This window comes from Nyctereutes procyonoides, unplaced genomic scaffold, assembly GCF_905146905.1.
Source record: "Nyctereutes procyonoides isolate TBG_1078 unplaced genomic scaffold, NYPRO_anot_genome, whole genome shotgun sequence".
NCBI classification, from domain to species: Eukaryota; Metazoa; Chordata; class Mammalia; order Carnivora; family Canidae; genus Nyctereutes; species Nyctereutes procyonoides.
In genome coordinates this window covers 10,346,324-10,360,795 of record NW_026575126.1, presented here as the reverse complement: position 1 = coordinate 10,360,795, position 14,472 = coordinate 10,346,324, and positions in this window count along the sequence as shown.

Genomic DNA, 14,472 nt, shown 5'->3' with positions numbered 1-14,472 from the left:
AAAACTCTGTTTAAGAAATGCATTTACAAACATTATTTGCAGCTAGCATGAATTATGTGAATTTATACTATAATGTCTTCTTATTTTCCCTCTTCTTCTTTCTTTTTTAATTACTCAGCTTGTTTGTAAATTCCTCTTTCATAAGATGTGGTCTTGATCTGTGAGTCATAAGTCATGCCTTTCATGTTTACTTTGGTGTCTTCAGCTCTTATAAGTTCCTGAAATATAAAAACACTAAACAAATATTTATAATTCAATATACTTATACATACTGAGCACCTACTATGTGCAAACTGTCTCATAAGTGCTCCACCTATGGTATTTTACTTAACTATCAAAGTAATTCAGATCCTATGATGCATTATTTAAAATTTGCATTGTTTTTAAAGATTCTAGTTTTTCCTTTTAATTTTAAACATGGAAATATTTTACAACTAATGCTTTCTTGATGGAAGAAAAGAGGTGGGGAGAGGGGAGCTTGTTTATCTTTGTATTCCAAACCCTTAGTATTCAGCAGATGTCTAAAATAATTTATGGAACTCTACTTGTCTCAATGCGCTGTTTATTGATTCATCAGCTACTGTATACCAGTTATTTAAAAATCTCCACTTTCAGGTTTATCCTTGCTCATATGAGTTTTTAAAAAGTCTGTTTATACTTTTAGGAAGATTAGAAAAAGGTAGGATACAACTTCTTGTTGTTTTAGTATTTTACTCTAAGCAAAGAGAAAACTCTAAAGACAGAGGACACATGGAGAGAAGGCTGCATAAGCTCCAAATCAGTATCCAATATATGGTGCTGTTTCTCTGATAGCCAGGATTGAGAGGAATCAAGGGGTATAAATAGGAAAGGCACCACTCACTGTTACCCCTAAAGAGCCATTGGTAAAATGTTGCTTCTTGTTCCCACACTGTATGCTCTGCTGGCTTAGACATCTAAATTCCAGAAGGAGCGATGCTTCCACCAGGAGATACAACAATAATCCCACTGAACTGCAAATTAAGACTGCCTCCTGGCTCCTTTGAGCTCCTCTGTGCTTCTGAATCAACAGGCAAAAAAAGGGAATTACTGGTTTGGTTCCGGTGATTGATCCTGACTACCATGAGGAAATGAGATGACTCCTTGACAATGGAGGTGAGAAAAGTACGTCTGAAATACAGATCTAGGGCATCCCTTAGTGTAAATAGGTTACGGACTCAATTCCAATGTGTGTGGGGGAGGAAAGGTCTCCCCCACCACAAGAAGCAAGGCTCAGGACACCAGCTCAGCATCCTGTAATTCAACGCAATTCTAACATTACCCATAAATAGCATCAGATTTCACAAGTGAAGGGCTCAGTCCCACAAAACCACTATCCGCTTCAGATGCCAGTTGCAAGTCGAGGTAGGTACCTGTACCGCTGACTGGCTAGCTGTATATAGAGGTTCCCACAATCCCCAATTTAGGTTTGATTAATTTGCTAGAGAGGCTTACAAAACTCAGAAAACTAGTTTACTCACTAGACTATTGGTTTATTACAAAGGATATTAAAGCCAGACCAATGGCCAGATGAAGAGACGCATAACACGAGGTTCTGAACAAATGAGCTCTGTCCTCTTGGAGTTTGGGGCTCAGTGTAGTGGCCTGTGGAAGCTCTCCGGTTCCCCAACTTGGAAGCTCTCCAAAACCTCTCTCTTTGGCTATCATTAACATAGACCTAGTTGTGGTATAAAAGGGCTTGTTATGAATTGACAAGACACCCATTTCATGTTTGTGGCTCTGAAGCATTTTCCAGAAATGAGGACAAGAGACAATATATAACAAAAGATGCTCCTCATTCCTCTTATCACTAAGGAAATGCTGAAGGTTTGGGGAATTATAAACAAAGACCAAGTATGTGTGAGAAATATACTTTGGTCATCTGAATGGCCATCAGAATTACCAAATACATATTTCTTATAAATCACAGTTACCATTTGTTGTGTGGTACCATGGGTTGTGCTTCAACAATCTCATCCAGGCATGACTGTTAATGACTTAGTTCTTTCAGGAATGAAGGTTTGTACTACACTGCAAATAAGAGCTACCATCAGATGATGCATTTGTAAGGCGAAAGAAATATAGATGCTCAACATCATTAATCATCATGGAAACACAAATTGAAACCACAATGTGATGTATCACTTTACACCTGTCAAAATGGCTAATATCATAAAGGCAAGGAATAGCAAGTATTGGCAAAGATTCAGAGAAAAGGAAGCCCTCCTCTACTGTTCTTGTTAATGGAGATTGGGGCAGCCACTGTGAAAAACAGTATAAAGTTTCCTCAAAAAATCAAAAATGAAAATATCACATGATACAGTAATTCCTCTACTGGGTATCTACCCAAAGAAAATGAAAACACTAATTCAAAGAGAGATATATGCATCTCTGTGTTGATTGCGGCATCATTTATAATAGCCAAGATGTAGAAGCAAAGTAAGTATCCTTTATTTTTTTAAAGATTTTATTTATTTATTCATGAGAGACACAGAGAGAGAGCCAGACACATAGGCGGAGGGAGAAGCAGGCTCCCTACAGGGAGCCCAATGCAGGACTCAATCCCAGGACCCCAGGATCACGTCCCGAGTCAAAGGCAGATGCTCAACCACTGAGCCACTCAGGCATCCCAGTAAGTATCCTTTGATGGATGAATGATAAAGATGATGTGATATATATGGTATATTCACTCACACAACGAAATAATACTCAGCCAAAAGAATGAGAATTTGCCATTTGTGAAAACATGGGTGGACCTAGAGGATGTTATGATAAATGAAAGAAGTTAGAGAAACAAAACTATGTGATTTAATGTGGATCTTATATGTGGAATCTTAAAAACTAAGCAAATGAACAAAAAAGCCCATAAACAGACAATAAACTGATGGTTGTCAGAGGGAAGGTGAATGGGAAGGCAGGTTAAATGGATGAACCGGGGTAGGAGGTACAGGCTTCCAGTTGTGGAATGTATAAGTCACAGAGAAGAAAAGTAAAGCATAGGGAATATTGTCAATGGTATTATGACAGTGTTGGATGGTGACAGATGGTAGCTATGCTTGTGAGCACAGCATAATGTATAGAGTTATCAAATAACTATTTTGTATGCCAGAAACAAATGTAACATTGTGTGTCAACTATACTTTGATTTTTAAAAAATTACATTAAGAAATCACATTGCTACAAAACTAAACGTGAAGATTTTATTTAAAAATTGCTTTGTTTTTTTTAATCAAGTCTCAGGTAGATTATTTATGTTTTCCCCACCTGTTTATTACATATGACTACGAGTTAACTATTTCAATTCTAGTTCCCAAAACAAATAAAATTGAAAGAATTTAACAGCTTGCTTTTTGCATAGCCTTATATGTTTTTGTATAATCATACTATTATTTCTCATGAAAAGTAACTAAATAGACCAAATTCAGGAGTCAGTTGTTATTTTTAAATCAATTGAAAAATACACTGAATCACTCATTAGGGGTATATAGTGAGTGGGATTAAGGACATGTTTTATTTTTAAATATTTTGTTATTTAAAAAATTCACAATATTTTAATGATTGGAAATTCTCTAATGATAAGATAAGAATGGAATTTTTATTGGCTAGTTATTTGAAATGTGTTAAGAACTATGGATTCTTCTATATTTTTACTTGAAGACAGTTATATAAAATGATTTGCTATATGAAGCCAAATTCAACACATTGTATTTTTTTAAAATATATTTGCTTTTAAATCATTTGTATATGTAGTAGTCTCTCTCTCTCTCTCGCTCTCTCTCTCTCTCTCTCTCTCTATATATATATATATCTATATCTATATATATAGATATATATATATATAACTAGTAATCCAATAACCACTTTTGGCCTTTAGACACTTTGAAGTCAAATCTCCCTGAGGATTTGTGTTTCATTTACAAGTGTAATTTGTTTGGAAATATAACAGATTTCCCTTTCTTGAAATGGTTTGTGTTAGAAAAGGAAATAAATGCTAATAGGAACACAGATGGAGGCTACAGTTCTGGGAAAATCAACTCAATACATTCATTGACAAGAATATATTATGTGTGACTTTTAGACCATATATTCACACAATTTAAGGAAAAAGGAGGCTTGGAAGGGAAGGAAGCAGTTCACAAAGCAAAAACTTTATTTTTTAAATTAGTAATGTTTTACTATTTGTATGTATGTTTTTATTCCATGAGAGATTTGAGGTGACTAAATCCAAATATTTTGAAACTAGCCTGTTGAAATTAGCAAAATAACCATTAAGTGATAATCAATAACTAATTTTATTTTTAATTATTTCATCAGATTAGCCTTGAAAACAAAATTAACGAGAGTAATTGTATTAATTAGTAATTTTTAGTCCTCATGAAAATGTAAAGTAGGGAAAAAAGTAACCATCATGAGGCATAGAAATATATGATTGCTATAAAGCAGAAATTTTTCATAGAGGTGATATGACCCCTAGAACAAAATGATTGTCCTAGGAGGGTGAAAAAAATTGATATTAAAATGACTTTGTTCCTCCATAATCAAATCTATGAATTCCTAGGTATTTAATTTTTTTGTTAGTGTCATGATAATTTCTTCTTGGATAAAATTATGAAAAAGATTGAGAGTATGCTATAGAGTATGTCAAATTTTTTTAATTGTATAAAAAGGTAATATTTAAAAGTAAAATATTACCATGTAAAACATAAAACACATATGTATTAAAATTTACTTTTGGGTAGTTTCCATAACATAGCTCAGATGTTTTCTTTAGGCTAATTTCATATCTGCTCCCGGCGGGGGGGGGGGGGGGGGACAAAGAAACAAAGAAAAAAATAAAAACAGTGTTGTGAAATGTGGTGTAAGAATAGATAGATAGATAAATATTAAAGACATTATCATCTCTCCTCACCTGGTTACAGCATTTTCTCATATGTGAATTAAAATATCTACAGAGAAAATCTTTTTAAATCTTATTAATTCTTTGAGCTTCAGATGGATTAAACTAAACTAATTTTATTAATAAAAAAGGAAGCTAAATAAAATAAGTAGAATGGATAAAAACTCTTTTAATGAGCCTTTAATCCTTTTTTATAAATGCAAAATTCTAATATACTCTTTTTTTTAAGGAATTTTGGAATCAATTTCTTTCTTTTTTTTAATAATGTATCAACACTGATATCCAGTGGTTAAGTGAATCCCAGTTGCATTCTTAGTATTGATAGAAATACGCAATCAGGATAATCATGCACACATACCCTCACACACACACACATGCACATTCTGCATCAATTATACTGAACAGGGCTTCCAAAATATTCTTTTGCATTTTTTTTTCTGATCTGAATAATTTTAGAACATAGTTTGAGTTGAAAGTTAATGCTATTGCTTGTATTATTCTAACTCTTCATGTGATATTCTATATCCCAGTGAATTACTCATCATCAGTCTACTGCCAGTCTATTCCCTAAAGTTTTGCTTCCAAAGTTCAACATTATAGTGCAAACAAATCACTTTTTTGGATTTTTCAGCCCTACTCCCAGGAGAAGGGAGAGAGGCAATAGATTAGAAAATGAAATTATGAAATAAAGACTAATGACATGAGGGAAATGTAATGTCATATTTGTCTTTGTATCTCTTCTCGGTCTTGGTAATAATATTCTTCAATCAAACTATTTCCTTGAGTTATGTGTACAGAAAAATGTACATCTTACTCAGACATTCTATAGATTCAAAAGACATTCATCTATGTGTCCTGAAGGTCATGTGTTACACAAAAATAAACAGTGTAAAATTACGTGCTAATGCTAAGGTATAAATGGCAATTAAAACTCATGACCTGGAAAAAGTATAAGCACCCCTGTGATTAAGGAATTTGAAGGATAAATATGAAATGAAAGTAAATAAATCACCCTGACCGCAAATAGTTCTGTTTTAGAAAGCACTGTGCCCTTTAGAGTCCAGTTTCTTATTGGTGCTTACAAGAAATAGTTCTATGACCTAAATGCTTGAGGCAATGAAGCTTTGGTCCATATGCAGTCTTAATTTTCTGGTCTTCTTCTACAATGCCATGCACTGAAACAAATCATTTTCTTCATAACTCTCTTCTTTTAAGGTTGCCTTTTCTGTCATACATAGCTGAGAGCTGGCCACTTGAGGCCAGGAAAGAAAGAAAAAAGAGAGAACTTAATGAATCAGTAAGTCCTTTTCAGAAAAAGGTTCGGAAAAGTTCTGTGTAAATGATGTATGCTTTTTTTAATGAATTTTTCCCTTAACTATTATTCATAAATGAAGTTCTGATTATTAACATTAGGTTTAATGTTCTGTGCATAACTAGGAAAATGTTTTATTTCTATCTGGAACTTGAATCTTTATGTAGCTAGCCATCCCTTTCAAAAAAATGGCTGCTAAAATATCATATATCTGGAGTAGGTCATATTGTACTTTCCAAAGAGAATTATAAGCAGCTAAATTTGTTGCTTTGAGATCATTTTAGGGGTATAAACTCTTCAAAGACACTTGCCTGCTTTGGAAATTCTTTTCCTCTCTACATGCAATTGAACGCCTTAGAATAAACTCTTCACCACAAGGGCTGCTTCCAGGAACTTGCTGTGCTTCTAATAATTACTCACCTTGCTACTGTTCAGCTTCAGAAGGGAAAACTGCTGTGGAGAAATAGCTCTAGCAGTTTGGAATAGAGAATATAATACATTTTTCTGACAGTAATCTCCACCTCATTGTGAATTTTCAGTTGACTTTCATGAAGCTTACCATGAAAAAATAAAATGAAGAGTATATGTGTAATGCATTTGTCTTAAAAACTGTTACGTGAAAGAAGATCAATAAAGTCATCCAGTTTGGTGCATGAGTTGCCCAGAGTATCACTGGACTAAAAAGACCCAAGTTGGCACCAACACTGTGTAGGACAGCTGTTCCCATTTCTTCCTCCTAAGGGGTCCTGTGCATTCCTTTTCTGGCAAACAAAGGAAACTTGGATGGACCCCCATCCCGCCAAAAAAGTCTATGTTTATGTAATGCCAAAATAACCAGAAATTTATGTCAAAAACAGAATTAATTCACAAAAGAAAATTGACACCCTGGAATAAAATAATACACATTAAATGATAATGATGGTTTGTAATACAGATCGCCAAATTAATCAATAATGATAAATACATGATATATTAGGAATCTTGACACATTTCACACTTTATCATGCTATTCTGACACCTGTCAGTTGTAAAGACACTTGAAAATATGCTTCTTTTTCTCCTACCAGTGTATTTGTTAGGGCTTGATATAAAATTAGCCGTTTCACTTACTTATTAAGTAACTAATGATCTAGTGCCTACTATATTCCAGAACCTTGATAAGGATGAAGAATTTATGGATGAAAATGATTAACTTCTACCTTAAAAGATTCTTACAATTAATTATCATAGACTACTCTGTGGAAGTATGATGCCCTATGTATATACCTTTTCTAGAACAATAATTCAAATTGTTTATTAACAAACCTTGTTTATTTACGATGACAGACAAGAAATCTGAAATGGATGTCAGACATCTTTTGTAGTGCAGAGACCGACACTTGCTGTCCTTTAAAAATCTAATATTTATATAACAAATGAATCCTTTACGGTGTCACCTCATCTGAACAAGACAGAACAGGATAATAAAGTAAACCCCAAAGAAACCATATCTTGGTTGATGATGGCCTAATATATTCTATCAATATAAAGCAAGATTAAAAAAAATTGTAAATAAGAACCAAGTGAAATTCACTCCCATACATGTATTTAAAACTAAAAACAGGATGAATAGAAAAATGGTGAGCTGAACAGAATAATGTCCCCTTCATCTAAGGACATCTGTCTTCCAGTCTCCAGAATCTGTGAATAGGTTAGGTTATATAGCAAGAGGGAATTACAGTTGCACATGTAATTAAGGTTGCTAATCAGATGACCTTACAATAGTAAGATTACTCTGGATTATCTAAGTGGGCCCATTGTAATCAGAAAGATCCGTAAAAATGAAAGTAGGGGAGCAAAAGAGGGAGAATGCAGGAGACATCACAGGGAGACAGCCTCTTCCCTCATCCCACTGTCACTGGCTATAAGAATGGGGGTGTGGGGCCATGGGCCGAGGAAGGTGCATGGTCTCTAGAAGTTGGAAAAGGCAGGGAAAAAAATCTACCCTGAAAGAACAGCCCTGCCAACGCCTTGATTTTAGCTCAGTGCGACCCATTTCTGACTACTGTCTTCCAGGACCAGAAGAGAAGAAACTTGTCTTACTTTAAACCACAAAGTTTGGGACACCTAGGGGGCTCAGCGGTCGGGTGCCTGCCTTCAGTTCAGGGTGTGATCCCAGGATCTGGGATCAAGTCCCGCATCAGGCTCCCTGCGAGGAGCCTGCTTCTCCCTCTGCCTGTGTCTCCGCCTCTCTCTCTCTCTCTCTGTGCCTCTCATGAATAAATTAATCATAAAAAAAAGCCACAAAGTTTGTGAGAACTCATTACAGCAGGACTAGGAACATGACAAAGATAGATTCGACAGAGAAACAAATTAGTGAATTGGAGAACATTTGAAAAACTCTCCTACCAGCCAATAGGGGCATGTCAGGCAAACATTGTGAGATACAGAAATGACAAATACAAGACAAGAAGAGACCTGGAGAAAGAGAGCATGGGACTCCTTGCAGAGGAAGAAACTGAGGGTCTAGGGGCAAAAGGTTAAGTAGATGCTCTAGGTGATCATTGCTGTGAGGTGGAGCCGCAAAGGATCTGAATCCCAGCACCAGAGCTCTCCTGTGACAGCTGCTTCCCTGAGCCAAAGAGCTCATCAGAGAACCAGAGCTGATCACATCTCACACAGCCTCCCACCCCCCTCCCGATAGTCATCGATTATCTACTCTGTTGTGTAACTCTTTCTAGAACTTACCTTCACTGTCTTATATCCCTTGGCATTCTCTTCAGTGTTATCTTCACCTCACCAAGAATGCAAACCCCTTCTGAGCAGAAACCTGATTCGTCCCTGTATCTTTAGCACCTAAAATCATGACTGATCCTCAATAATAAGAATAATTTGTAGAATATTCTTTTTGAATTCTGATTTGAAGAATCAGAAGACTAATCTGTAGATGATTAAGTATGTTTAAGCCTGGGGACATTCTTCTTAGGTCACCCTCACTGCTTACATAATGAGGATTAAAATAGACTTCAGGGAGTCTAGCTAGCAGTCAGTTTATAAGGAAACTGTGGCAGGAGCAGCTGGGAATGGGACAAAGGGAAGGCCCACACTTCGCTGGTGTAAAGTGAAAACAGATGTCGAAATAAAGTGCATTCTGGGTACTGGTGCTAAGGGACTGAGGATGTTTTTCTAGGTAGTGAGACAATTTAAGTTATTCACTTCTTTCTCAAATCTAGAGAGATGTGTAGAATAGTTCCTTAATTCAGCTGCTGTAGATATATTGAGTCAGGAGAGAGAGACACCTTTACCGCTTATGAGTCCATGCGACCTAGCGAGCAGAAAACAATACTGCAGAATTATGAAAATGTGATTAATGACGGCTGCATTTTGGAGCTTGAGATTTGGAGAGTCACAGAAACAGAGACATGAATTTACAACAGCTAATGAGGGTTCGATCTGAAGTGGGTCAGTATGGAACATGTGTGGACATGGAGTATGGGATTTGATCAGTGAAAATAAGCAGATGATAAAAGAAGACAACCATATATAGTATCAGGGAGGAGATGCTCTCCCTCTCTCATTTCACCCTAAGTGCCCAAACGATGAGGTATTTATGGGTAATGCTAGAATTGCACAGTAATCATGCCTATATATACTAAGCCTAGTACATATGCATGTATTACACATATACTATAATTAAATTTATGAAGTCAAATTATATAACCTAATATTTATATGTCCAAATGTTATCATATGCATGCATCTGCAGGGTATTTAGTGTATTTACATGTTGTGTGTGTGTGTGGAGAGATTCATTTCAATGGCTTTCTCTTATTTTTTTAAACTTTGGGATTCTATTATCATTTTATTTACTTTTCCCATTATGATAACTGTATTCTATAATCTCCATCACCTATTTCACCCATCCCTCTACTCACTCTGGTTACTCTGGTAACCATCAGAGGTTTGTTCTCTATCGTTGAGAGTCTGTTTCTTGGTTTCTCTTTCTCTCTCTCTCTCTCTCTCTCTCTTCTCTCTCTCTCTCTCTCTCTTTTCCATTGCTTATTTGTTAAACTAATGAATTTGAAATAAAATAAGTAAGGCCATGATGAGTAACAAGCACTGTTACTGTAGATAATTATAAAATAATCAAAATAGATGGGGCAACTACTATCAGATAGTGGTACTACAGCATTATGAGCCTTGAGAAGCAAGGCTGTTTTCCCTGGTTCTTTGACAAAGCCAGCCTTCTTCTTCTTTTTCTTCTTCTTCTTGATTCATTTATTTATTCATGAGAGACAGAAAGAGACAGAGACAGAGAGAGAGAGAGAGAAAGAGAGGCAGAGAGAGCAGCAGACTCCCTGTGGGGAGCCTGATGCAGGACTTGATCCCAAATCCCAGGATCACGCCCTGAGCCCAAAGCAGATGCTCAACCACTGATCCACCCAGGTGTCCCACAGGGCCAGTCTTCTAACTATGTGCAGAGGGTTGAAAGCTAAGGCAAGCATGGCAGTTTGCTGAGCTGAGAGGAGAGTCAAAGACTTGAGAAGAGCTGTGTTGTGTGTAGAGTGCCAGAGAACAGGGAGCTGTGTAGGTGGGCAAGGCCCAGAAATATATGTCAGGGATCCCTATGAGTTGTTAGCTGAAGGCAGGCTATATATACCCAGGGCAAGTTTCTGAGAAACATAAATTATTTGCTGAGACTGGCTGACACCAAGGCCAGCTGGAAATTACATGGGTGGTAGGGAAATTCCTTGTCATCCAGAGTAAGGAAACCTTGCTCAGCACCTTGCAATCTCAGCTGAGATGCCCAGAGAGGCCAGACTTTAGAACAAGAACCACCTTCTGGTGTAAGGGCCATGCCTTGGGACAAATAACAAAAATGAAATAGACCTACTTTAGCAAAGAATAATATCAAGCCTGAAAGAATAATATCAAGCCTGAAAGAATTAAGACTCTCTCCCAGCAATTTAATTGTCAGCCAGGACACAATTCAATACCCTTTAAGAGAACACAACAGAATTGAAACCTGCTAAATTGTGTCATGCAAAGTATTTAATATATAATCAAGATCACTTCATGAATAAGCAAACACATGTGACCTATAATTTAAAAAAAAAAAACAAAAAAATCAGGACCTTAGTAACTCAAATTATGGACTCAATAGCAAAGAGTATTAAAGTAATTATAAATATATATGGCAAAAAACTTAAAAGAAAATATTGACGTCATTAATTAATGCCTCAATTAACATCCTGTTCCCTTGTCTCCTACATGGCTTCCTTAAAGAAATGATGTTTGAATGGAATCATTGAAGATGAGTAGAAACTATTAGTTCTAACTCCACATTAACCATTAATTTACTCATCTTTGAGCTCCAAGTGTCACATTCACGGATATGTCTTTCTTGTTTACCCATATAGTTACTGTGCGTGTCCCATAGCTTGTGCCCAGTTGGTGAGCCTTTCATTCAGCCTCCCATAACATAAGGAAGGGCTTTCATAAGCCATATATAAGAACAGATTTATCCATAGAGAGTTTATCCATAGAGGGACTATGAAGGAATGATTCTGAGGTTTACATTTCACACGTAGCTGACAAAGCATATTTAGAGTCGTGACAAATAATCAAATATATTCACTAAGTAGCATGGAATATAATCTAAAAATGGCTTTATGTTAATAAAGAATAATGCCCATAAGTTATTTTTTCATCAAAAAAATCAGATTTTCTATCATTATGGCCAAGGAATATTATTTTGGAGAGGTATATATATTCCTGGTAATTGTTACATATATATGATGTATATATATATATGTGTGTGTGTCTATATATGTATATATGGTCCTGATAGGTAGAAAAATTATCTTTTTTTTTAAGATTTATGTATTTATTTGAGAGAGAGTAGGGGGAGGGGCAGAGGGAGAGAATTTCAAGCAGACTGTCCATTGAGCATGGAGCCTGACCCCAGGCTCCATCTCTCGCTCAAACCAGGATCTAATGACCTGAGCTGAAACCAAGAGTTAGATGCTCAACCAACTGAGCCACCCAGAAGTCCCAACCTTTATCTACTTTTTTTAAGATTTTATTTATTTGTTTGACAGAGAGAGGGAGAGAGAGAGAGGGGGGTGGGGAGAGAGAGAGAACAAGCATGTGGGGGGGGAGCAGAGGGAGAGAGAGAGAAGCAGGCCTCCAGTTGAGCAGGGACCTGATTCGGGGCTCGATCCTAGGATCCTGAGATCATGACCTGGGCCCAAAGGCAGACACTTCACTGACTGAGCCACTCCAGTGCCCCAACCTTTATCTGTTTCTAAGGAGATTTTTTGGACATGAGCTTTTCCTTCAGTGTTTTCTAAAAATATACCTAAGGTTTATGTTTATGTAGGTTTTGGGGTTTTTTTTTTTTTTTTGTTATTTCCTTGTATTACTTAGCTTATTTAGCTTTATATTTAGGCAAGTTTATTACTGGTAATTACAACTAGAAATAGCCCAGCTGTTGTGTTTATAACAACATGTAGATTATTGCTAATATAATATAACTTTGACTTTTAATGAATCTGGCAAATTTTACAAACAAGTATGCCAGGCACATCTTTTCATTACTGCCTAAGACTCATTAATATGATTATTTTGTCAAGCATCTTGACTGACAAGTTAAATATTTCTGCCACACTCTTGTAAGTTGTAAGAACATAACATTGAAGAGGGAAGCTCTCCTTTGGTTCTAATTAAACAGGATATTATTATCTTACCATTGTTGTTTTCTAAGTACTACATGCTTTTCAGGTTTAATAAAGTAAAGGGGCAATTGAAAAATAGCATGTTTCACGCCCTGGTTAAGTTCTATGGAAAGTTATTTCCTTAGGATATGCAATCTCTCTTCAGCCACAACCACATTTTATTCAATCATATGTGCCGAGATCTAAAGTTTTATACTCTTATAAATAAACAGTTACCGGTGTGCCATGGTGCAGACAGCAGAGAACAACATGGTTCCAATAAAAATAAAATCAACATTTAGCCTTGGTCAATAGAAACATGTCTTTTGAATGATAGTACACAGAAAACATCCCATTTAAGACCACTATATTACACAGTAGAGACCAAAGGACCACTTTGGAGGGATCATCAATTCTTTTGTAGCAAATATAATAATTGCTTCTTCACTTAGAAATCACAGGAAAATCTATCCTATTTAACTAGCTTCTTTGTGAAATAGACAATATATTACTGAACACAGAGTGGTATAAATTACATACATATGCATATAGGAGCAGAGTAGAAGGGGCCCTAGTGATGGGTCTGTGCACTCCTATTGCTTCTTAGTGGGAAACTGAGCAAAAGGGGATGAAATGACTTAACAGAATCACTTCATAAATCCTTGCTAGACTGGAAGGTGAAAGTCGCTTCTTTCTACCCTTTCTTGACATTTCCACTTTAGTAACAAATTAATAATTGTAGGTTATTATAAAAGTGTATAGTTTTGCTTTTTTTAAGCATGAACATGCACAATAAAATATAAACCAAGAACCATTTAATTTTATGCTCTCAGCGCCAACAGATGGTTCTGGGGGTGTCCAACCTTCCTTCACCATCAGTCCTGCTCAGGGTCTACGATCCGTGGGTTGTGTTTCCTGTACACACAGTTCAAGACAAGTCACCTGGTGCTTCCTCAGCCCTACCACAAACCCATTCCTGCTGCATCTCCTGTGTGAAAAGCCTAGAAATGTAGCCATTGTTTCTTAAAGGAAAATAGACTCCCTACTCAAATGCAACTGTGAAGGAAAGAGGGTGTTGTATGTGTGTGTTCTTTAGAATTTATCCCCTTCAACATGCCCTCTTTGCTGATGAAGAAATCTGCCTCTTGAAGGTCCCCCATTTCCTCATATATTTAGTGTGGCCCATGCAATCTCTCTTTGGTTACAAATTAAAATTTTGTTTGACTCATTCCTTTTAACAAAACCAATTCTATCAGTTTTGTCTTAAAAAAAAAAGATGAAACAAACAAAATGACAACTGAATTTATATTTCTCCATTTTGGAGCATGGAAAGAAGAATACAAAGCTCTGAAATTCTGAAATAGCCCTGAAACAAATACCATCATAGATTTGGTTTGTGTGCTTGAAATGGATTATGTAATTAAGACCACCATGCTGTTAATCCCATTCCATTACTACAATAATAGGTGATATTTATTGTCAGTTACTGGTCCATGCATTATACGTAGGTAGTGTTTAGCCATCACAAGAACTCTATGAAATTGTTTCAC